Source organism: Typopeltis vanoorti, chromosome 17 (genome assembly GCF_054136105.1).
Source record: "Typopeltis vanoorti isolate ZY-2024b chromosome 17, IOZ_Tvanoo_1.0, whole genome shotgun sequence".
NCBI lineage: Eukaryota > Metazoa > Arthropoda > Arachnida > Uropygi > Thelyphonidae > Typopeltis > Typopeltis vanoorti.
Window position 1 is genome coordinate 39,802,084 of NC_143565.1, and position 26,324 is coordinate 39,828,407.

The following is a 26,324-nucleotide window of genomic DNA, read 5'->3' on the forward strand; positions in this document are numbered from 1 at the left end:
TCAGATGATACAAGATGATTGTGGAAAGTGTAAGTCCTCTGGTGGATGATTTCGTGAAGTAATCGAAGATGGTTACATAAGTATGATTGTACTGAAGAATCGTTAGGAGGAATATTATCCTGAGGGATCTAATCTTGTTTTCAAGGGAATTCAGGCCTTGCCCACCCTTACTGAGTGCCTTGCAGAGTTCCGGGTAAGTTGTCCAGTTAGTATTGTTCAGAAGGAAATGTTTGATTGCCTGTTGAATGTGGCAGAGAAATTCTACAGGTGGTGTGAGTACTTTGATGGTATGATATAACACACTCGCAACCATCTGGTTAACTATTAGTACTTTTCCTCTAAGTGAAGACATGGAACGAATGATGTTCCATTTACCTAGCACCTGTTTAAAAAGGTTTTGCAGCTGTGTCCAATTCAGGGTGTGATATATTTTGGTGTTGCCAAGGTGCACACCTAAGTACATTTGTCCTTCTCTTGAACAGGTACATTCGATCGGAGAAACATTTTTAGACTTCCATCTGCCTTACCAAAAGTGAGTGGTTTTTGCAGAATTTAATTTGGCCCCTGATGGGCATATAGTCTGTGTGCATCCTCGGTTACTCTCATTTCTTTTTCAATTCGGACTATTACAGTGACGTCATTGGCATATGCTGATAGGGGTTATTTTTTGATGTGACTATTATGCTGGTTCATCGGCAGATGATGGTGTCGTGTACTCTTTTTAGAAAGGGTGCTATGGCCAGTGTGTATAATTGTCCAGAGACAGAGAACATTCTTGCTTGATCCCTCCAGAGTATGACAAAGTATGAGTAAGCCTGTCGTTGATTTTTAAACTGAAACAGCGCAATTGCACTGTTTCAATGATGAGAGGACCACAGCTAAGTGCCTTTAAGACTTTATCAAGTTATTCGAGCTTTAGCCTGTCTACAGCCTTCTCCTGATCAAGGCTGACGAGTGCTCTGTTTTCATGTTGGAGGTTACCATGTATTTATCTTCCTGGGACAGAGTACGTTTGATGTTGTTCAATAATTCAGACAGTGTTGGCTTTGATTAGTTTGCAGTAACTTTGGAAATGATTTTGCAATCAGTATTAATTAGGTAGATTGGACGTCAGTTTCGGATATCCGTGTAGTCTCCCTTGTTTGGTATCAATCGTGCTATTGAGATCATGACGGATTGTGGGAGCCCATTAAGGTAGGAGTCTTTCAGTGTTTTGAGGAGAAGTGTTCCGAGTTGAATTTAGTAGACCTGGAAAAACTCTGACGTAAGCTAATCAAGACCTAGAGATTTGCTCCTTGACAAGGGTATGCATGCAGTTTTCAGATCATCTAGCGTGATTTTGTATCCTAATCCGATCTGTTGCAGAAATTTTGTTTTGTTTCTTTTAGTTTTTCGTGTATGGGATGATGGTATGTTACTGTAGAGCTGTATGTATTCTTGTAGTATTTTTGATTTCATAAGTGATTTTACTTGGATATTCTGTGATTCTGCCATCTTGAAGTCTGATAGCAGAGAAAGGGTTTGCTTCTTGGCATTTTTTTCCACAGAGAAAAATTATTTTGTTTTGTGTGGGCATCTGAAAGGTTTATTTGTGTATGCGGCGATCTTAGTAATGAACCTTTTGCAGATAATTCTGAGTGTCTTTGCCTGATTTGGAAAGCTGAGTGATATTTATTGCTTTCTTCTGGGAGATACTTGAACTGTTCTTCAAGTTGTCAGATTCTGATGTTCCTATGTTGATTTTTCTGGTGAGAGTAGATCTGTGTAAAGGATTTTATTCCTGATTTTAAGTGGGGTTACCATGTTTTCATTGGTTCTGTATCGACTTTCAAGTGACTAGGTTGGTTAAAGACTGAGTTTATATTATATAATCTGGATCTTTCCGGATGGTATTGTTGAAGATCCAATAGGTACTTCCTGATTTGGATGCTTCCAAAGATAACGAAAGTTGCAGCTTGACGACGCAATGATCTGAGGTGTAGGAAGGAATTTGTGAGATTTTGGGGGATCCCATTATTGTTGTCGTTTACCAGTGTTTGATTTGTTTATTAATTGCTACCATGTTCAGCAAACTGAAGTCTGTCTGTTTCTTGGTCAAGGGTGCAATTAAAGTCTCCAACTATTATGATATGTTCTTGGTAAATAATAGAAAGATGGATTTGTGATGCCAGAGCATCCTGCTGTGGTATGTGGATATTGAACACATGCGTGGTTTTATGGTTGGGTGTTTTCATGTGAGCATACAAGGCATATCAGCAATCACTTTCAGTTTGTAGGAAATCGATAATATACACTTAAGGTAACTCCTGGTTCATGATGGTGTTGCTTTGAAGAGTGCTGTAGATTATAAGGCCACTTTGCCCATTTTCTGGATAAATTGGATGAGGAGTTGATGTTTATTTCTTGCAGAAGTATTAGGCCTGTATGATATTTTTGTACTTGGCCAAGGACTATTCTCTTGCATAAAGAAGAGGCACATCCTCTTGCATTGAGAGAAAAAAAAAGTCTCAAAGACATTATGTTTATGAAAGTTTGATTGTGAGTTTAATCTAATATTGGTACTGTTATTGAGTTTGTATCCCCATTAATCAGGAAGTAGATTCGCTTTCTACGCAAATTAACCTGTGCTCAATTGTTTTTACATTTCAATTTCGAGTGTAGATCCTGAAGTTGAGATATCAGTTCTGGGATTGTTTTGGTGTATTTAAGGGCTCTAGTGAGTTTGTAAGGAGAGCCTCGCACTTTCTGTATGAAGAATAACAGCTGCTTTATGGTTAGGGGACGCTTAGTGTGGGGAAGTTCCCCCTCAGCTTCCTCCTCTTATAAGTCGTCATGTGGAAGGGCAGTTTACTCAACGTATGGGAACTTTGTTTCCTTGGCTGATTGCAGGTGATGAAAGGTCATTTTGAGTAGTTTCTTCAATCGGATGAGATTTTTATTTAGTGCGAGGCTGGGTTGGTGATTCTGGTTGTTGTGTCCAGGAGTTGCGTTTAATCAGTTCATCCTAGTCATCTCTGTTGGGAGGATCCGTGTTTTCGTGCTGTTAGACTTCGTTATGAAAGCCATGGATCTAATTACTCGGCAGGTGTTCAATAGCAACGTGAACCTTTGAAATTCCTGATGGGGAGAGAAGTTTTGGCTTAATTTTTCCGATGCTTTGATTTTCTTCATATACGTGTTGTTCCGTTCAATCGGTTTGCTATTCTGGGCTGGGATGTTTGTTGGTGAACTGTTGGTAATATAGGGACATTGTTTCCAAATGTCTCCTTCTTCATGACAGAAGAAGCCCTGTGAAGAGAAAGATAAGTAGAAAGTTTAGGTGTGCATTTTGGAAAGTGCATTAATTAGTATAATAATAACGAAGATACTGATAATTAAATATTTCATTATTAATTAATTAATTAATAATCGGTATCTTAATTATTATAATACACCTTACGGACTGTTTTGTTACATAATTTGCAGTCTTTCATTATGAGGATTAGGTGTAGTTGAATGAGGTGGCTTAATAGGATTTTTTTATTTTTTTTTTAAATAGTAATAGTAATTTATTGATTGCTAAAATATTTACACTTACAATAGACATCTCGGGTAACATTGCAACATATAAGTCTACAAAATTCAGTTCAGCACTAAGTGCTGCATTTTCTACATTGGATTTCAATTAAAATTTTTAATAATACTTTTTTCCCTTTATATTATGTGTTTACAACACATTTCACATCACAAATTATTTACAAATATATAACTGAAGTATTACTATCACATTTTCTGTTTACTAGAAAGGTTTTACTTTGAAATCTTTGAATTAGCTTATCTGAGGATGAGATAAGATAATAATAATAATAATAATAATAATAATAATAATAATAATAATAATGCCATTTATTTATATTAAAAAAATAAGCATTTAATGAATGAGAAAAATTCCATCTCGGTGATTGATGGTTTTTTCTCATTGCAGAAGCACTACTAAGACTAATATTGGCATCATTATTACATCTGTTCCAATATGAAAGAAAGGGCTTGAAAAAAAAGATCGAGATCTCAAATAATTATTATAAACTAATCCATCCAAGAAGACGCTGTTGTTATATGCTTATATGCGTTAAAGGACTACAGAAATTTAAGACATGCTGCTGATTATGACAAATACACCTCAGAAGAACCAATGATTTGTTTAGTCACTAGAGAGAATCAATACTGATAAAATATCATTCGCACCCATTGATTGATATAATTATAAATATCTGCATTCTCGATTGCTAATCGCTTGCTTTCCTATAACTTGTATAACAGCATACACCAGTGTTTAACAAGCAGCCTGAGCTAAGGTATATATGCTGTGTAATGAAGCTAATTCCCGAAGAGTAATCCCGCGAAACAGACGAACTTTGAGAGGAACACATGAATAATCAAATATTATCCACTTGCTTTATATCTTTACCAGTTTGACTTAGTTTCAAACCTTTCGAAAATATGAATTCGCTAACAACATGATATGTATTTTAATATAAAGGGTCAATCGGCTTCACTTTGGCGATGTAACATTATTTAAAGATCGGAATCAAAGAGTTTCATACCGAATATAGTAAACTATAAATGTATCGGCGAATACTAGCGTAAGCTAAAACACGAAGTCCAATGTACGTAGTACAAACTAGGGCAACTGGTAGCAAAGGTGGGTAAAGCTCTCATCATTATTCTTAGTATTTCCCATAATGTAAAACCCATCTCCTAGGAGATGTATGATGTTATACATTATGGTGGGAGGTCACTACCAAGACCGGTTTCGACCTTTATTGAGGTCTCATCAATGAGTAGGTAGACCAGGTAATACTGAGGTTTTTGCGAAAAGCACTTATATACTTTTATATATATATATATATATATATATAGAAAGAAAGACAACGGCGAAAGGAATTCCTCCTCATTACCGTAACTCAGTACTTTAAACAGGAAGAATAAATATGCAAATCTTTTCAAAAGAATGTTTATCGACTTTTTGATTACTAAGTAACTTAATAAATTCATACTTACATAAGATGTTTAGAAACACTTAATAATAATAAAGAAAATCATAATAAATATAATTTGTATTACCAAACTAAATAAGTAATATATTATTTTAAAAAAATAATGTATGGATACGCGTGGAGCTAGAGAAAGTGAAATTCGTGTCGCTGTGTTTTTCTCTTGGAAATGTTGGTCCACTTTCTAAAACACTATAAGAGAAGAGTTCTATCACCACTCATTTCCCCATCAACGTTTTAAAATACCAAAGTACGTTTATATTTGCAATTCTAAATAACAAATAGATTACCGAGTAGGGCGACATCGATCGGACTGCACTAAATGTAGAAAAGTCCATTTTAGTTCACGTGTGATAAAGAAAATAATAAAAACTTCTTTCCACTGAACAATTTTATTATTTTGTGCTCCTTCAATTTGTTTGCTTAATTTAATCAAAACAGTGAATTAATCATTTTCATTTAAGTAATTGACGATAGGTACATTCAGTTCTTGGCTTCATCATTAATATTAACATCAGCTTCCTCCTTCGAAATAAATTAACATGGAATATTTCTTTCTCTTATAATTAAATTTATGCGCTTAATGTGTGTGTGTGTTGGACCATCAACAGAAAAAACGTTAGAACAAATGTCTTTCACAGACTTCCTGGTGCGTAGATTATTGGAAAAATTTCTGGACAATGACAGATGACGCCTGGAAATATTTCGTTCTGAGGGTCGTGTTTGAATGTGAAGGTTACCCGAGAAACAGTTCCGGCAGGAATACGTCTTTCCAACTATCAACTGTGGTGGAAGCTAGGCAATAGGGGTGTCATTTGGATGGGGTTTGGTCGATTTGGGCCATGTAACGTTCCCAATACCATGACATATCGTGGGTATCTTGAAATCCTGGACAATTCATGCTTCCTACGCTGTGGAATTATTTTGGCAGTGACACTTTTATGATTCATCGCGACAATGTTTCGTGCCGTACTCCAATGCGTAACCGCGACCGGTTTCCATAAAACGACGTTGAATAATTGGACTGGTTGGCTCATAATACTGACCTCAATCCCATTGAAAACCTTTGGGACGAATCAGAACGACGAATTCGCTCGAGACCACACATTGTCATCAGCGTCAGAAAAGGTGGTAACTTTGAGCGAAGAATATTAAATATTCCTGTTTCTTTTCACTGTGGTGAAATTGCATGTCAACAAAAATTGCATGTCAGCAACATATGTACCTGTTTTTAATAATAATTATAAATAATACTCATGCGTTTCGTACATCAGTGACCAATCACACAGAATAAACAAATGATGTTGGTCACACAACGGTTCAGCACCACATAATATGCCAACGGGAAGAATGGTCCAAAACGCTCATTGATCACTAACGTACGCTTTTGGAAAGTATGCCTTTAGGATTGTAATAGTCATCACAGCGAAACGAAGTCCTGCATATTATTAAGGTGGACGCCATGGCTGTGTGGTCCTCACATGCTCTTGTTTATTGACTTCTTGCCGATCTGCGTATACTACAAACCAATAACATTCAATATTATTTGCATTCACCTCCTATCTCCCTTAAGGTACCACAAAATCTCTCATTTTAACACAATTCCTTAATGCTTATAAATATTCTTCTCTAGAAACTGCTTTAAACCAAAAAATTACTCATCTGAAAGATATCTTGACTGTCGACAATATTACAAGCAACTTAGTGACCACGCTATTCACTCAGTCCCAAATGATGTGTTTTTTTTCTTAAAACGGCATATGAACACTAAGTATAGCTTTACAATTCCTATATGTCCAAAACTTCCCTTAAACCATAAGACGAATATCCAAATATTCAAACTGCAGCATTCTCTACAAACAACAAACTACAAAATTTATTACGATATTGAATGACAATAACTTAGACCAACATGCCGCTTTGCCGTTATGTAATGTTGAAGTTCTGTTAAATTTGTTCCGCCATGTAATCCATCTAGTCCCGCATGTTTGAATACTTTTCGAGATTGTGATATTCCGATAACTGATTATCAACTTCCTCCCTAAAAAGGAAAAATACTAACAAAACATACTAGAATAAACCCAATAATACTACTCTAACACCCTGCATCAATAAAATACAATCTGAACAAACCGTTGAAATCCAAAAGGTTATCATAATCGATTTTTAAGAAAATCAGTCCAAATCGCGTGGTTCTGAATTGCTTGCCATAAACACCCTATTTAGTATCCCCTTTCCTTGCAATTCAACAAAAAAATTACTCCCATCTACTCTCAACCCGTCCAAATTCCTGAATGGTTTGTAAACGAAACACTTCACCTAATGACTTGCACAAGAGGCTGGCTCACAGTTAGCTTTTTGGTTTGCTCATCTGAGGACGTTATAAGGTAACGAAATGGCCAACACCTGTCACGTACGTTGCCGGTGTACAGTGTGTGTCACAGGTTTTTTTCTCAATTCATTCAAAATGCAAAGTGTAGAAATTGATCTTTTCGGTTTTAATGTTTCCGTCATTAGTTTTAAAATTCTTCTCTATTTTCATGCATTTTCTGCACTTGTTTATGTCTTTTAGCTGCCACTTTAAACTGCATACCGTATCTACTTTATACAAGTCTTTTCTCAAGCTTTCACCATTTTTACCTTCGAGATGTTAATTAGTATCATTAATTTTAAAACATATTAAATTCAAACATTAAGCCTGGTCCTTAAAAAGGGATCTGCTTCATTGTCGAAACAGTTTAGCTTTTTATTTCATTGATAGAAAGATATGTTTAGGAACGGCATTCTCGAATACTTGACACCGTTATTATCACAGCGACGGAATCTGAACAGCATCTGAAAATAATTTTGCCTTTCTAATTTTCTGTTTATACTGAGGAGAGAAATTTTAATCTTCCTGAATAGTCAACGCTTCCTTCAGATGTTAGCCTCACGTCATGTGAACACAAATTGTTTATCTTCGATGAAAATTTATTAATAGGAATCGAAGGAAAATCAGTGGTGTCTAGCATTTTATATTTTTAGTTTAAATGTCTTTCGATTTGAATAAACTAATACCTTTGTCAAATAACGAATTTTCTCGAGGTTGTTTCTTTTGCGAAATTCGAACATTATAGATTCTGACAAGCATTCCGAAAAACAGCATCGTCAGTACTTTTGTTGTCAGTTGTTCATGGCAACAATTCTCTCCAATTGCAGTTTTTGTGTTTGAGAAGAAAGAATTAAATTATTTAATTTCGTTCTAAATGCTAATTAGTGATCTTATGGGCAGTGTTTGATTAAATTACCTCAAGTCGAACAGAAATATTTACATTCCTAGAAATTATTCTGCCAGATATTGTAAGATTATTAGCATTAGTGAAACTTGCTATGAGCGTGAGTGTAGTAAATGGAATAAAGTGTAAAAGGTGCAGTATTTTTAGGAATAAAAGAAGAACAGAAGAGAACGGGACGTATTCCTGATAATGTTGCTCTGAATTTGAAGCTGTCTGGTGAGAAGTGAAGGCTAATAAGATGAAATATTACAAATGTGGTTCCGCTGTTGTGGGACGATGTAATACATTCTTCCTCATAATATAGTATATTATATTATTATAATATATTATATTATTATAATATAATAAATATCATAAAATATTCTTAAATGGTTTCTCACAACATATTTATAGTGCACACGCATTACTGAAAACGATTATTTTTTATTGACTTTTTGATTTATTCAGTGTGCGTCCGTACTACAGTGGATTGAATGTCTGAACATGAAAGCAGCTCCACTTGAGTGGGTTGAAGAGCTGATCATGAAAATGACACCTAACTTGCAGGCAGATTTCAATATCTGATTTCTTTTGTATTTATATTTTTTTCAGTAAAATATGAAATTGTGGTTGATAGTTAGCGATAAGATAGATATTTGTTAAGATCATTGACGCCATTGTGTGTGATTTGGTGAGTGACGTTATGAGTATGGAATGTTTGGAATTTCTCTGGGGCCACATTTGCCATTGACATCTCCTCTTGTGCTTTTGTTCGTGTATGGAATTGTCGGTGTTGGTTAAAGATAAGATAGAGTACGGAATGTTTGGAATTTCCAGGGTGACACATCTGCTATTGACGTCTCTTTGTGTCTTTGATTCGAGTGATAGTAAAGTAGTGAATACTGGGGAATATTTGTTCAAGTGTTGGGGTCTTTGGTTCGATTGTGGAAGTGTTGGGAAATATTTATCTATAGGTGATATAACAGCACGAATTTTCCAATATACGTGTTTGGTATTTCGTTTCTGTTATTCACTATAGGAATTTTTAGTTTAGAGTCAAGAGATGGCGTCAGCTATAAGACATTTTCTAAATAATTAATTAGAAGCTATCATTGGTTCACAAGCGGCCGCATCCTATTCTCATCCACCTACACACACAATGTTACCATATGCACTGCCACTGTCTACCCATTAAGAATCGGGTTCGCATTGAAGCTCTCACAGTTCGAATTTCGAAATCATGACGGTCGAATTTCTCACAGTTCATCCAAACCCACTGTAATGTTTTGATCAAGACCTGGACATACGTTGGTGGTCTGAAAGGTTCTCAGCCTAACAACGAAAAACGAATTTATAAGTACAAAATTATTTTTATTTTTCAACATAATTTCTCTTAAGATTAATACATTTATTCCAGCGCCACTATTCCGACCCTGTAGTGGTTCTCAGTATCATATGTAGAATACCCCTCTACAGCTGCTATCATCTCTTCATTCGAAGAAAATCGCTGACCAGCGAGGAATAATTTTAGTTTTGGGAAGAGACAGAAGTCAGAGAGAGCCAAATCTGGGGAAAAGGGTGGATGTTTCAACAATTCATTACGCAGATCCTTTCATTTTCTCATCGCCAAAATACCATTGTGGGCAGATGGTGTGCCCTGAAGCAAGGTGATTTTTTTCTTCGTTCAGTCTGGTTAAAAGACCGGAATAATATTCCCCCGTTATTATTTTAACCTTTTCAAGATTATTAATAAACAAAATGCCTTTAGTATCCCAAACACCGATGCCATGACCTTGTCTTCTTTGCTGTTTGTATTCTAGTGTGTACTGGTGAATCTATGTCTCATCCGTAGTAATAAATTGACGCATAAAATCAGTTCTTTTGAAATAAAATGCCTATGGTCTCTCAATTTAACGCTCTTTAACTCGCAAGCCATCCAGTGCCATATTGTGCACTTGATCAATGATTTCTGGTGTTGTTACACATTTTGGAGATGATCCACTTCCTTCACGTGGATCATCTTCAAGGCTGGTACCGCCAGGCTTAAAGTCGGCAGCCCATTTCTTAGTTGTCGAAAACACAAGCGAAGAGGGCCCATAAACACTTATGATCTTCGAATGAATTTCTTTAGGCGTTAAACCTTCTTTTACAAATCATTTTATAACCGTACGATACCCAATTTATCCATTTCAAGGGTTACAGACAGTATCCCTTGAAATGTGCTTTAACAGCTGTATATAAACAAATACTGGGTAGGATGACTTGCAATTTCACATGCATGCTTATGACATATGTACCAACTTAGATAAAATATCTTGCCGATGCTGTTGCCATTTATGGTTGAGGCTGAGAACTTTTCAGACAACTACGTATTTTAAGAATCATATCTCTTCCTTGGAGCTTTTTATCTAGAACCATAGCAGCTCTCAAAGAACTAATGGTCTAGTGGAGAAAGTACGCTGCTTGAAATGAAGTGAACGGACACCATAGTGTGTGGATTAAATATACTTGAACCCACCTTAATAAGATGCAAGACCATCTTTCGCAGCAATGTTTGCAGTAATCCTAGGGACAAACTTTCCACAAGAGTTTGGCGATCAATGGAGATTTTTTAACTATTCTTCCTTTAGGTATGTAAGAGAGTCCAGTACTGTTGTGTTGCGTTCCTGCGTTGATATCATCTGGCGTTCCAGTCCATCTCACAGATGATTAATCGGGTTCCGATGAAGGTTCGTGGGGAGGCTAGTCAAGTGGGATGACGTTCATGTCCACAAAACACGCAATTTTTTCTGTTTATCTCTTAAACTCTTTGTCCATTTCTAGCTCAGAGAACCTCCCGATTTAAGTAAAAACTGCAACTGTGAGGGAGAAAATAATGAAAGTTTCTAAATACTAAAATGCAGCATAATTCATCAAACTAGAGTTCCCGAAAGGAGACAAACTACCATGCAACAAGGACGTTTTCGAGGAACTTTATAGCGAAACATTTTTCATGCAAAACGAGAGACTGCAGACTTAGCAGTGACTTACAGAGAAAGAAAATGTGTTGAATAGATCTACACTTGGTTATAAAAGAAGGAATCTCATTATCTAACTCATAGTTAAACTTGGTTATAAATGGACGCTTGATTTACAATCAGTAGAAAGTTGAGCTCACGGACATCAAAAAAAAATTAAACTATAATATTCTATTGTTTTCACCGACTTCTTTTCTGGAATATGGTGTGTCAAATTTTATCAATAGAGATGTTGGATTATTGGTCCTTTGGGATTATTATCAACTCAGTATTTCTACATACAGAGATCCATGAAGGAAATACCTCAAATGTAGCAAGGGATTTTACACAGCATACTTTGACATGTTTAAAAAAGTAACAATACAAATAAACACTTATCAAAGCACAAGCTACTGACAATATGTTAATATTGAAAAATGAGGTGCATTATATTTACCAGCAGTTAAGAATTCAGGACGAATAGGGCAGGTGGAAAGACTCATTGAGGATTTACAATTTCTGAGCGGCAGTGATTAGACGAAATGAATTCATGTACCAAATTTATACTTGGAAATTAATACGTCTTGGGTTTGAACCTAAATACCATTAAAGTAAAAGAACAGAAGTTTGTTCATATTTTTTATATAAATAGCAGTGGTCTCGTACCTCCAGAGTTACTCTTAATTTAGCTTGTATTCAAAAATTCATCTAATATTGAAGACTGAGACCAGTTAGTATCAGTCATCAATATACAGAGCGAGGAGTTACTGTAACTGGATGACATTTTTTAATGTCCGCTATTTCTGTTTGGACTTAGCAAATATATATACAATATTTTATTATGAATTTTCGTAAAAAATACAATATTGATATTTTGTTGCGAATTACTGTTTCTTCCAAACTACAGAAGAGAGAACTTTGACATAAGAAGCATTTCGACATTTCTTAGAGCAACAAATACAAATTCATCATGATATTATAAATAATTTTCGAATCATAAAAGGAAATTTTGAAAAATTAAAAAAGATAAGGTGTTTATACCAGAGAAACTTTGGAGTTTAGAGATTTTTACTGTTGGTTAAATAGATGAATACTTCAGTTCGTAGGAAACAGAATTCCGAAATATTTTTATCTTTCAATCAGTATGATATTCCTTTAGTATTGGTATATACACGCATCACCCTCACAAAAAAGCAATAAAATTTGAACTGTAGTACAGAGCGTAAAGGTTTTATTTATTTGCAATGAAGATTTTAACTTGAGTTTCATGTGCGGCTCGATATACATACACTCATGTAACTCGGCCCCTGATACATACATAATTAAATAAATAAATCCATTCAAGTCTTTTATTTCGAAAATATAGTTTAGTCCTGTAGCATTAGTAATAGTTAATCTCCACTCTCGGACATTCCTGGCCTAAACTACGAATGACTTGAAACTGTATTCGATTTCAAGAATAGAATTCTCATTGATTTTCATGTGTGTTGTTTAATTCGTGATTAATTTCCAACTTACTAAGCATATTAGTGACAGACATATTATTATTATATGAGGACCACAAAAAAATCGAGAGAGTTCACCACCAATCATCGTCTGATTTACCAGCAAAAGTCTTAAAGATCGTATTCCAGCAGTAAGCAAGAAAACAAGGACAACACAATCGATCCTAACTTACAAGCAGTTCCCAACTCCAATCTACTGTATATATATATACAGGGTGTTCGGGATAAATTTGACAGTTTCGTAAGGAAAAAGAAAATCTTCTTTGTATCTATTAAATTTAATGAATTGACAAAAAAACATTACAGGCAGAGTTAATTACAATACTATCAACAAGATTTACTCAAAATAACCACCATTAGCATCGATCACAGCTTCAATTCTGCTTCGGAACCTCGAACAAGCTGATGCTACAGTCTCCCTGGGAAGGGCCGCAAAAACTGTTTTAATTTTATCCGTTAACTGGGCTTTTGTATTACTGGAAGTGCGATTGGTGTCTTTTTCAACTGCGCCCCATACAAAATAATCCATGGGGTTAAGGTCTGGGGAGTTTGGAGGCCAAACATTTGGACTGGTGAAGTCGTAGAAATTTTCAGACAACCATTTTTGACTTTTCCCAGAGGTGTGGCAAGGGGCCGAATCCTGCTGCCATACATACGGCCTACCATTGGCTACCCTTGTTATCCAGGGCTTGACTACAGTTAGCAACTCCAAGAACAAAGCCCGAATTCCAATGCCAGGGTTCTTCAACACCTGTTCCTGCAGATTTGCGAGGAATTCTGCTGTACGAACGCAATCAGATCGTCTGCTAGGGATCTTTCTTCTTGCTACATCCTCGTAGTCACCATTGCAAGTCTCTAGTTCATGCCTGATTGTTTTTACTGTATTCAGGGAGCATTGGGCAGCAGTAGTAATATCCTTATTTTGATGGCGGGCACGAATCATCATGATACAAGTTATTCTCTTCCATGATTCAGGTGGGTTCCAGCTATCCATCCTTTCTGACATCTTGTATATGAATGAAGAAGGGTCCAAACTTTTAAATGAAGAGAAGTGTGTGTTAATACATGTAACTTACGGAAAAATATAATTAATTATAAATATGTCAAATTTATCCAGAACACCCTGAATATTGGACCCCATAATTTAAAATCTACTATACCAGGCAAGAAAAAAAAAACAGACAAGTTTCTGTGGATGAAGTATTCACGGATATTTATGACACAGAACGAAATCACTCCAGTTTACATAACTCAAACAGAATCTGATCTAATCTCAGTTTACCAATATAGTACATCAACTCTCCCCATCCTTGAGAGCAAAATCTAAAAACTGTAGCATAGATTTCATTTATTTCTCCTTGTACTGCTTTTTTAATCTACTGCATTCACTAAATTTTCTTTGTAAGCTTAAATCAATGTATTTTCTCAGCTTTCTTTGATATAATCATTCAACACTTGCTTTTTTATTCTGTAGCGTGCTTAATTCAAAAGACACTTGATCGACTTTTCCTGGCTGTCTACTGCATTATGAATCCAGATCACCGTTTAGGATGCAAGTCATGATTCAAGGGTATTGATTTTCTAGTTTTAAGATCAACTGCATCAAAATCGGCTTGTGTCCAGTCATTTATGACTACTGTGTATCTTATTATAGGGATGGCGCTTATATTGATTGTCCAGAGAACTATGGAGAGTGTTTGAAATTTAGTCAAGGTCAAATCCACACAAATGTCTTCACTGAAGATTCAAACTATATACAGCAGTGATTCAATTTCTCTGGATGATGATCCGTATAGTTTATCAAATGAGATATTTTTCTTGATTACCTTGATGTTCGAGATCCAAAGCTAGTCTCCTTTAGAATTAATATTAGAGGATTCATTGTTAGGATAAACAATAGAAGTGATAGTGAGTCACCTTGAAAATTTCCTCAGTTCATATTCACTTTACCCAGAATATCTCTAATGAGTATTACCTGAGTGTTCCACATGGGCATGATAACCATTAAGAATTTTCTGATGTTTCTACTCAGTACAAAAATTTCTGGACATTTTCTAATACAACTATATGGCAATGTGCTTTCTGGTAATCAATCCATGCCACTTATATAATTTGACGTTTTGGTTTTTCAAAATTATTTTGTCAATTAATAATTGGTCTTTTGTTCCTGTGGATTTTCTGTAACACCTCTTTTGTTCAGTAGGTGAATAGGCAGAACATGGTGCCTTGACCAGTATTGCTAATAGAAATTGCTAGAAGTCAGTGAATGTTAATTGCCGCTCAATGACTCTTGTATCAGGACATTTCTATTTTCTAATTGCATATTCCCTTTTGGTATCCTCCTGATGCTGGATTTGATTCAAAGTAAGCTTGCATAATCATTCTGTTTTCAGATTAAAGTCTATATTGTTTCGTTTTAAGGGTTCGTCGTCCCCTTCCATTTCAGTTGTTTGCCGTGGTTGTCAAGCGAAAGAGACTAAGCCATGTAGCCCATTAATTGCCTGATGCCCAGGAATTATAGCAGCAAACGCGGTCGACGACCGATTCGGTATGGATGACTTCTTTCTTGTATTCAGCATTTAAAATGGGGAAGAGATGAGGCACTCTTAGAATGGCTCCTCTTCAAAGGCCTCTCTGGCTTGAAGAGCGCTACTGTAGCTATGCTACCCCCCAGCATAGCCTCTAGCATCCTCATAAGCCCCTACGCCACGAAGAAGTGTGTCCCCATGGAGGGAACTGTTATTAAAAAAAAGAAAGAAGAATGTTTTCAGGATACAGGTTCCAAAGAACGAAGTAATAGCAAAGTACGAAGATTTCAGACCTAATAAACGCTTATTAGGTCTGAAATAATAAAATAATTTGTTGGATGAAAACAGAATAATATGTTTTTTTGACCTACCAAACGTATTTGAGACACTAATACACTCAAGACCTCGTTGGACAAAGTATCACGTCTTACTGTACACAGTAACACACAAAATGTGTAACATACACACACATACACACGCACACATATCGGAAATAAGGGCCCTCTAATCATGTGGTTCGAAGCGTGCATGGAAAATAGAAAGCTCATCACACAAAGAGGATCAGCCTAGAGAGAGAGAGAGAGAGAGAGAAAGACGGGTAACCTGTGGAGTACCACAAGGAATTATTCTCTCTCTCTCTGAAATGAAAACGACATACACATGAATTCTGAAAAAACAGAATTAATGATATTCAGAGTCCTACAGACCAACCCATAGAAACTTAACAACTTATTAACGGTTAGTGTGTCGATTATTACTTGTGGCTGTTTTTTTCCAATGGAAGGACCAACATTCTTAACACTTGAACCATCACACATGTCAAAACAACAGGAAACTTTAGATTCCTGAATGTTGATTGCTGATTGTTGAATTGAAGAAGAGCTTAAAAGATCATAGGGAAGATACGAAATTTAAGCAGCAAATAAGTAACAAAAACGGACAGAATTAGGCACATTAGTGAGTAACGAAAATAATATAAGTAACGTTGACTGTAAAAATAATTATTTGGTATGGCGATTCTATCATAAAACTTGGTGTTAATGAGTGAATTATAACTTCGAGTTTTCCGGAGTAAAAACATTAAAAATATAGCAAATACAAACAGAAACACAAATACAATTGAGAAACAGAAACGGAAAGCATAGGAGATTGTAATTCTAGTAGGTACGAAGAACTTAATTAGCGATATTTTCAGTATGGGAGAGGATATGAAACGCTAGTTGGAATAAGCCAAAGCGAAGAGTGAGAAAGTGAAAATCGTTAGTATATTACCAGGTTTCACAGAAATTAATTACGAAGAAGGGCTATGATATTAAACAATTCGATGCGTAGGAGGAACGCATGCGAGTTTTTGGATGTGGGAGTGAGTTTTAGGGAAGTTTGGATTTATATAATAGGGACGGCCTACATTTGAATACATTTGATATCAGAAGTCTTTAAACGTTATTAAAATAGAGTGAAACTAAATTATGATGTGAGGAATGGCGAGACTCTGTAGGTAAGACGGATAATGTTATGTAGTTGGGAGAACGGACATTATCATGGAAATGATTATGAGGTGAGAACGATTTTATGTTCAACCCGGTTGGAAATCAAAGATGTGCAAAGGTGTCTGCATAAATAATTCTTATTTATGCAGACACCTGGTTTTACTCCATTTCCCAAGTAAGCAAAAACACAAGTTTGCGTCAAGATTTCGCCTGCAAGTATTGCAAGTCTAGGTGATCCCACGCTTAGTGCAAGAACAAGGCAACTCATAGTAAAAGCAGATTAAGCTCTGATTACTAATCTTAATACTTACCCTTAATGCAAAGCCTATCTCCTGGAGGATATGTATGATGCTTTGTATTAAAGGCAAGGGGGCCACAACCCAGACCGGTATCGGCCTTTATTGAGGTCTCATCAGTGGGAGATAAGCTGGAAATATCAAGATTTTAGTAATACAGGGGGTATAAGTATTTTACCAGAACAAGTTACCATAAGGTGTTTTAACCTTATTAAATAAAAATCTCAGGAGGAGATATAAATGTAGAAATTATTTTACCGTGGGTATAATAAATGTTAAAGATACCAAGCTATTTTAAACCTGGTTTTACTCCATTTCCCAAGTAAGTAAACAGACAAACAAGTCAAGTTTGCGTCTACAAGTGTTGCAATTCTAACTGACTCCGCACGTAGTGCGAGACCAAGGTAGCTCATAGTAAAGGTAGATTAAGCTCTGATCACTAATCTTAATATTTACCCTTAATGCAAAGCACATCTCCTGGTGGAGATGTATGATGCTTTGTATTAAAGGCAAGGTGCCACTACCCAGAACGGTTTCGACCTTTATTGAAGTCTCATCACTGGGAGCCAAGCTAGAAATACGAAGATTATATATATATATATATATATATATATATATAAAATCCAAGATTATAATCTATTTGGAATCCTTAATATATAACATTTTATATATATATAAAATCCAAGATTATAATCCATTTGGAATCCTTAATATATATATATATATATATATATATATATATATATATATATATATATATATATATATATATATATATATATATATATATATATATATATATATATATATATATATATATATATATATATATATATATATATATATATTGAACTACGTTCAGGCGCAAACGTAACTGTTTTGCTTACTTGGGAGAAGGAGAATAAAACCAAGTTGATAAAATTACTTGGTATTCTTAATATATATTATCCCCAAGGTAAAAAACGTTTGACATATATATGTTAAAGATACCAAGAAAATTTATTCTTGGTTTAATCCTTTTCCTAAGTAAGCAAAAAAAGGTTTTGTGCATGAAATATATTTACGTCTGGGCTACTTGTATATAGAGACTGATGACTTCATATCACTTGCCTTAGTATGTATCCCATAATGGAAAGCACACCTCATTTCAGGCGTGTACAATGCAATGCATAATGGGAAGGGCCACTACCCACACCGGTTTCGACCTTTATTGATAGGGTTAATTTATCGAAGATATGCAATTAATTGGCCATCATGATCGCCATATCTGACGACTCCCGACTTCGTCTTATTGGAATTAGTGCAGAAATTTGGGCTCTGTATCCAAAACATTAACAGATCTGATGAAACATTCCGTAGAAAGGGTCCGTCTTTGTAAAGCTGAAAACAGAAGGCATTTACATGATGTTGTTTTTTCGTAACTAATAAAATATCTTCAGGATCTGCATTTCATTATAAGAAAAAATAATAGCTCTTATGTGTACACACTTGGTTAAATGCTACTTAAGGAAAAATAATAAAAATAATTAATGAATAAAAAAAATCATTAAATTTTTAAACCCCCTTCTTGACTTATGGCCAACCCTGCAGTATACCACATTTGGCTAATTCAAGTGATAACTATCGAATACATTACAATCATCACTGTATTCACTTACATCATAGGGACTGAAATACAAACTTGAAACTCGATGAAGATACAGTATACTCTCTCTCTCTCTCTCTCTCTTTCTGTTGCCTTTAACGTGCGTTTTAATGAGAGTAATTAATAAAAATAATCATTTTTCCAGCCCATTAAAGATTAAATAATATTGATTGAAATCGATGAAGAACCAGGTCCAGGAACTTATTACGAAATGTATTGTGTTTTGTAGTATTGCTCATTTTCTCGGCATGTCTTTTAATCATATTTTGAATCTGATTAACCTGATTAAAAAGTAATCAGGTTAATCAAAAATTACGCATATTTGTTTCGAAATCTGTGTGTTTCCCATAGAATAAACGGACTGTATAAAGTAAAATCGCATTTCTCATGCCCTAAGTTACTTACATATCCTACTCACAATTACAAAACAAAACTCTAGTGAATACTTGTGAATAGCAACGTATATGTTGCACTCACTAAAAATTAAATTATGCTCATTCTGGTTTTGACATTTGACACTAAGTGTACGTAATTTTCACAAAGAAAGAACCTCAAGGACATCAACTCCCAACTGGTCTACTTTAGAATATTTTGGGTTTGATTGGTACTCTACATCGATCTTCAGAAATCTATACTTGCGTGATACCCGAAAGATAATTACTCGGACTTTTGATTGCATCATCTTTGTCAGTTTGCAGACGAATGTTATAGCTTCCGTTATTTGTTCTGTATATACACCCATGAGCGAGTATTCTAGAATTTATAGATTAACCACTATTCTATACACACACACAGACACACAAAAAAAATCTATATTAAAACATCATTCCTAAGTCAACAATTGAACGAATGGCTCGCGTGTTCCTAAATGGCAAACGAATATCGAGAGAATATTTAATTATAATTAAAATGCGTCATAACCGACGCAGTACAAAATGACACAAGATATTAATTGAACCTCTTTGCACAATTTGATATTTCTGAAAGAAAACTTATTTGTTATGACAACCAGCGAAGCTCATGTTTGCCTGTGAAAATAATAAAATAAATTTCTGAATATGCGCTATGACCAACAATCAAGCTAGCAACACTTTCTCCTGAAAAACGTGAATATTTTGAATGAATGAAAAGATGCGAACGTTTTTCGCATCTTTTGCGACCAAAGTCTGTTCATTACAAAAGTTATTTCATTTCAATGCAAAGTTTCGGGTAAGAAAAGTTCTTTCTTTTTCTTATTTTTGTTATTATTATTATTATTATTATTATTATTTCTGCATTCAGTGAACAGAGTTCGCAATCTAATAATAATAAGAAAAAAAAGGAAAAGCCTAATGAAATCATTAACTGGAAATAAATCAAATTCGGCCTAATCCAAATGCCAGGGACTCGGCTGGATCCTCAAAAACAGTGCGATTATTATTATTATTATTATTATTCTTTGTTCACATAATCGAAACACAGTCAACACATCAGATATTATCCAGAGCAGTTTGACTGCATACAAATCTTTCACTTCACATTCTACACGACAATCTCAGCATCTCTCGGATAGCTCCCCAGCAATATTTTTTTTTCTTTCGGTTAGAATGTTTCTGTTATTGGTATCCTCGCATCAATTTCTGAAACTTTCTAACTGAAAAAATCTGGGATCATGTTGATCATGATCATTTTGTACTTTCAAGTTCTTTACCGGCGATATTATCATTGGGTGTTACAATGTCAATAAGGTAAGCTCCCTAATGTTTAATAACTGTCAAGTAAGGTCCATTTCTGTTCTAAAACTGCAATACGTATCAGCAGATTTATTTTTCAATATTTTCTGAATATCAATTTGCCACGTTGTGCGAAGAAAGGAAACCGTACTTTTTTTTTTCATACTTACCAATGAATTCTCTTCGGTGCTTGATCATGGTGTTATTTCTAACCAGTTTGACAATTTAGCTGCAGGCACTGATCAGATGTGCTACATCTTTATCTTTATAAAATCCGTATAATTTTCTGGATTTCGTTATTTTTTGCTTTAATTGCTTCAGTTCCTAATGCCAGTCCTCTTGCGGGGACTACCAAAACACCTTAACTTTCTTGAGATTTTATCGAATATTCGATGAAATCTGAACTGCTATTCGATTAGCTGTAAACAGCTAATCGAATAGCAGTATATTGTATGACAAATCGTCGTAAAAATAAATGATCGAAAAAAAATTACAGCTTCATTGCCTAGTCAATATACTATGAATAATGTATTTGGTGTTTCAAAGGTAGTACAATGTAAGAATTTATTTTCGTCTTCTCAAATCGATTAGCTTGTGTTTTTCTTTTAGTTGAATTTTTTCTATTTCATTCTTGTGAAACAGCTTGGAACATTTTCACAGTGCTATTGCCGATGTAATTTTGTTTCACAAAAATTCATTTATATATATATATCCCACATCCGACGTTTATATTTGTCGATGAAGTGGAACGGCGCATAGTTGAGTCCAAAGAAATTGTCCTAGACTCGTCACATATCAACAGCAACTTTGTTATAGTTTACCTGACTCTCATAGTTCTGCCTTCAGGTGCTGGCGTACGCGTGAACTCATACGCTCGCATTTGCACAACAATAGAACTACAGAACAGACTATAACGACAATTCAAACTTAACTTCAGTTCACAAGTCTGTTATTATAATAGCACAGTGTTTGTATTGTTTTTATATGTTTTTTAATTTGCTTTAAGTGTTACCACGCTTGAAGAAGTCATTTTTGACGAAACATTTTGTGTACACAGTTAAATTAACTTGTTATCTATTTTCTCGGTTTCAGTCAGTGAAAAAAAAAAGATGAATATATATATATCTTAAAGATACCAAGAAATTTTATAAACTTGGCATTAATCCTCTTTCCCAAGTAAGCAAATAGGCAAGTAAGCCAAGTTTTCCCCTCAAGTAGTTTTAGGTCTGAGGCAACTCGTGGTAAAGGTGGCATAAGCTCTGATCACTTGCCTACGTACCCCATACTACGAAGCACATATCCTTACCGACATGAATAATGCTCCTATTATGAGAAGGGTCACTACCCAGACGGAAAAGGATTAAAACCAAGTTTATAAAATTTCTTGGTATCTTTATCGTATAGCAGACCTCAGGTAAAAAGCTTTCTACATCTTTCTCTCATTCGGCGAGAAAGCACCTTGTGGCAACTCGTATAGGTAAAAATAAGTTCTGCATTACTTCGACCTTGGTATCACTACTTCTGGGTCGGCTCCCACTGACGAGACCCCAATAAAGTTCGAAACCGATATGGGTAGTGACCCTTCTCATAATACATAGCATTATACATGTAGGTCAGATTATGTGCTTCGTATTATGGGATACTTGGGCAAGTGATCAAAGGTTATGCCACCTTTACGACTAGCTGTCTTAGACCTAATACTACTTGAGGGACAAACTTGGCTTACTTGTTTGTTTGCTTACTTGAACAAAAAACGATTTAAAAAGTTTATAAAATTTCTTGGTATCTTTATTCTTTCGCGTCTCCTAAAATTTCTCTCTAAAGGCTGATTCAAACAGATTATGTTTCAAGATTTCGTTTTATCTTTTCATGTTAAAAGCGTACACAAAAACAAAACTATACTGAATTACAGCTGATTGTATGAATTCGTGCTGAATGAGATGCTGTGATTATCGGTCATAAAACGTTTCAATATTATTATTTAGTCGATTTTTTTATCTTCAGATTTCCAGTCGATAAGATAAGATCAACTTATCTTATCGACTGGATTTCGGATATCGGAGAAAAAAGCCATTTGGTCCATTCAGGAGACTAACTAACTGATATATACGATTGATGAGCTATTAAAACGTATCAAAGTTGCAAATTTGTGGCGTGGTAAGTATCTGCCTCAATTCCATGATTTCATTTTCACTAACATTGTAAGTGCAGAAAGCAGAAAATGATATTCGATATATTGGGAAGAATTATCTGGACAGAATTAAATACGACTGCAATTCTACTTTTAACGATCTAACATGTTTTGCCATAATAAACTGTATGAAGCATCTACCATTTACTGAAATTTGCTTATTTAGTTTCAGTTTAATTAAATGCGCCGTTCGTTTTTTACAGGAATTGATTACATTATAACGATAAAATTCTTAAGTCTTGCGTGACTTTCCGACTTAGGAAACCAGCTGACAATACCCATCCTCATGCACTTCACTCGTGATTGGTTTTTTCCCTTTCAAACCACGTGGTTACTCAATAAATTATAACGTGAATTAACACGCACATTTCAGCTCTGAGTTATAATGTGGTTTATACGGTGGAAACAATAGTTCTCGATGACTAAAATTTCTAATAGTGAAGTCTTGCAAGCCAAGATGCCAAATTCTCTCTTTCGGAGATCAAACGCAGGTGAGGTTATTGTTGTAAGTGAAAAACATATGGATTACAAGTGGGCAAGCTGGAAGATGCTGTCTTTGGGATTATTCTTCTGTGGAAATTACGTGAATCTGAAATCAAATGTTTCAAATCATTGTAGAAGAAGAACGATTTCGTATTTAGTGTGCGTGGTATTCTTTTCTTCTTACATTATATGGAGCGTGTTGGAAGGAACACATACCTGGTACAGGGAAATGATATGGAGTATCCTAGATGTTAGTGTATTGTGCACAATCTCTGTTTTCTACAGGAAACACACAGCATTTAAGATGCTTCTACAAACCTTTCCTAGATGCCAGTTATCAGTATGCCGAGAAAAATGTATTCTAACAAAGAGAACCATTTTTCTGGTAATCAGTTCCTGGATCTGTTTTTTGGTGATTTTGTCTTTCGTCTTCGGATACGTTGTAATTTTGCTACTGCAAAGTCCCCTAATCACGATTAAAATAGCATTTTTTTATACTGAATGTATGCTGTATATATTTATTTTTTGGTCCGCTGTTATATTTCTACCCACAGTGTACATATATACAGTGATAAAGGTAAAGCATCATATTATCGATTTTATTCAAGCCATGCAAGAACTGACTGTTGACAAAATAACGATATCTGGTGAAGACATTGCTTCTGTGAAATGGGGTTATATGCGTGTTTTGCAGCTCATTGCTGATATTGATAATATCTTCTCTTTCATGATCTTACTATGGTATGCTCTTAATATATTTGTCAGCTGTTTTAATATCACTATAGTTCTTATCAGCATGCAAAAAATCGAAATGCATTATGTTCGCTTTTCTGCGCTGAATATATCAGCTTTGTGGGTTATATTCTTAATGACGTCTTATAATGCATCGACAGTGAACGATTTCAAAAATCATTTTCTTCTAAAGCTTGGGCAATTGATGAAGAAAATAACCATCGAAAATACCATCAGCGAGACTCGCAAACCATATTAAGTCTCGTGCAAGTGATGCCATGGTATTTTGCAGTGAATGGCATCACTTGACATTGACTACGGTAAGTGCTGTAATCACTTACAGCATGCTGGTTGCTCAAATGAATCCCAGAGAAGCAGATGCACTAAAGTTCTAGAGCTATGCAATAAACATATTTGGTTTATACTTGTTGTTCTTCAGTACGTTGATGTCGATTAAGTTTTTCACAGATACTTAACAGCACTTCGAAACACCTGCATATATCATGAAATTATGCATGTTTATAACGTACATATACATTCACTACAACCATGAGTAGTACGACTGCAATATCAAGCATTAAATTTGTGATGTTCGATAGACTGAAATGGAAAATAAACACTTACAACGGCATATATTCAAACAAAAATCTTACTAACACTATTAGGACATTAATTAAGATATTATATAGTGAACGTATTATTTGTTAGTATGAAAAGGAAAGTTTTTATGCGGAAAGATAACTTATTTTATTTTATTTTTATTTAAAGTTTCTGTTCCCGATATTATTGCGAATGAGAGTAGCGAAATGAAATCAAGCTAAATATTGAGTTATTTTGGAATATATAAGTGCAACTGGTTGATATAGCCTTTTAAGAAAAAAGTGAATTTCATATTGTTCATATAGGTATATTCATTCATCACCATTCTTGTCTAAAATGCAGAGCATTTTATTAACTTTTTGTATAGTTTATTCATTAGCTTTTATATAAAAAATTGCAGACTCACCCAAGTTGAATCTTAGAAGCTGAAAACCACGCACATCAAATCCAAATAAATATTTTACTAGCGGAAATGAATCATTTACACTCCGACGTTCTTCTAGCTTAAGTATCATCCAAGGCAATTCAACACTTCATTCAAGGCAACAAACCAAAGTTAATCGGTAACAAAGACATTTACGTGAATGGAAGATGACAGTGGTATAATGTAATATCGCAAAAAAGCGACAGACTTTAACAGAGATTTTGGAGCGGTGCGCCAAAACTCTGTTAAACTGTGTTGCCTTTTTGCGATACTTAATAACAGTCTACCAGATTTATTCCGAGATTTGTGAAGTAGCAGGGCTTTCTTCTGTCCTATTAACTGGTCATTTTTAAGATGCGTTAGCGATAGTCCTCTTTTTGGTTCACCATTTCAGATGTATATTCTGTTCTTTTTAATTGACTAAAGCCGTTCGTCTTATCTTCCCGAAATATTCGGATCTGCATGGACAGGATACGCTATAACCGCCTTGGAACGAGAGAAATTCAGGTGAACGCGATTTCTCTAAGATTGATAAATACTTTGTTTAGAAGTTTGTCTACTGCTCTCATTGCGTCATTTCATGAGGGACCTAAGTTTATCTGTTGTGCCGTAGATGTAGGACAGTGATTCTTAGCCGTGTGCCCGCAGGCGCATTTGCGTCCTTCCTGTCAATTATTAAATAAGGAAAAAATAAAACTAAAACTTAAAAATATGTCGTCTCGTAGTAATAATATTTATTGAAATCATAAAAATTGTTAACACATATCATTTAACGAACATTTTATATGTATATATATGTAGGATATATGTATATCCTGCATATATATATAAGTAGAAAGTTTTTTACCTTGGGCATAATATATGATAAAGATGCAAATCTATTTTAAACCTGGTATTATTCCATTTCCCAAGTAAGCAAACAGACAAATAAGTCAAGTTTCTTCCTGCATGTATTGCAAGTCTAGCTGACCCGTAAAATAGTGGATGCCAAGGCAACTAATGGTAAAGGTAGAATAAGCTCTGATCACTATTCTTTATATTTACTCTTAATGCAAAATCTCATATCCTTTAGGAGATGTATGATGCTATGTATTAAAGGCAAGGGGATACTATCCAGTTTCGACCTGCATTGAGGTCTCATCAATGGGAGCCAGGCTTAGGAATCCCAAGATTTAAGCAATACATATTTGATTTTCACTATTTTGCGGGTCAGCTAGACTTGTAATACGTTCAGTCGCAAACTTGAATCATCTGTCTGTTTGTTCACTTGGGAAATGGGCTAAAACCAGGTTTAAAATTACTTGGAAACTTTAACACACACACACACACACACACACACACACACACACACACACACACACACACACACACACACACACACACACACACACACACACACACACACACACACACACATATTGTTGTCTAGTTTTGC